The sequence below is a fragment of the Cyprinodon variegatus genome, unplaced genomic scaffold, assembly GCF_000732505.1.
Source record: "Cyprinodon variegatus isolate N-32 unplaced genomic scaffold, C_variegatus-1.0 Scaffold536, whole genome shotgun sequence".
Lineage (NCBI taxonomy): Eukaryota > Metazoa > Chordata > Actinopteri > Cyprinodontiformes > Cyprinodontidae > Cyprinodon > Cyprinodon variegatus.
In genome coordinates this window covers 441,464-442,593 of record NW_015150989.1, presented here as the reverse complement: position 1 = coordinate 442,593, position 1,130 = coordinate 441,464, and positions in this window count along the sequence as shown.

Here is a 1,130-nt window from a genome sequence, read left to right as displayed (position 1 = left end):
TTGCATTCGTGTGGTCGATCACATTTATTTTACGTGTCCGTCTTTACGACAAACGTTCTGGAAAATATTAGCATTTCGTGTTCGTTTTGACTTCGTGTGGACGGGGCTTAAGTTTCAGTTTTAGCTCAAGTCTCTCTCTTTGAGACTGTTTTACCTGATAGAAGGGGGGGTAGGGGGTGGGGGGAATCATATTTGTAACTAAATATTACTAGGTCTTCATCAGTATCGCCAACACCGCAATGATTTCAGTACAGCCACCAGTGCAGCAATTAGACGATAACTGATCTGTACAATGAAAATAGCTGCATGAGCTGGACCGCTGTAGAGAGGGAAAGCAAGAATATTTATACAATAATGTCCATCTGGCCTATTTATTAAGTGGCAAATATAACTCAAGCGATCTCTCCTCCGCTGCAGTGGATCTCTCCTCCACTGCAGCCGAGACAGCATCGTGAGACTGCAGTAAAGTTGGCAATATATTCACAGATTCGGCTTTTCCGAATTAATAACTCTTCGGCGGATTATTTATTCTACAAAACAGACACCTCTCTGCAACCACAGCAAGGCAGACAGTGAGCTAGAACTGTAGTTTCCTTCAAACAAGTCTCCTATCGAGCTGGGAGAATTACATTGGACCCTATGCAGAGCTTGCTCCTCTGCAATTGCTTAGAGGCCGTCTGCAAGTTGCAAATAATCAGAGAAATATTCAAAAGCATCACCAAGGAGAGGCATTGATGGGACTAACGGCGTTGAAAGTAACGGCGTTACTAACGTTTTAATAACGAGTAATCTAACTAATTACTTTGACTGTAACTATAACGCAGTTACCATTGCACACACCCCGTTACTGCGCGTCACTCAGATCGCACAATGAACCTTTTTTCATGATAGGACTCGTGCGCGCCTTGTCATGAGGAAGGGGGGGATGAGAATGGCTGATGTATAGTGAGATTCCGTCTGTCAGTTGGGTAGGTGGGTGTTTCTGCTGGTGGGTGTTAACGTACAGCACACACAGAGAGATGGAGAGTGAGGAGGACTCCAGCGGCAAACCAGCCTTTTCCTGATGGAAATACCGGTGTTACGTCGAGCTGCGTTTCCCCATCAGATACGGTCTCCCCTGCATCTCCGCA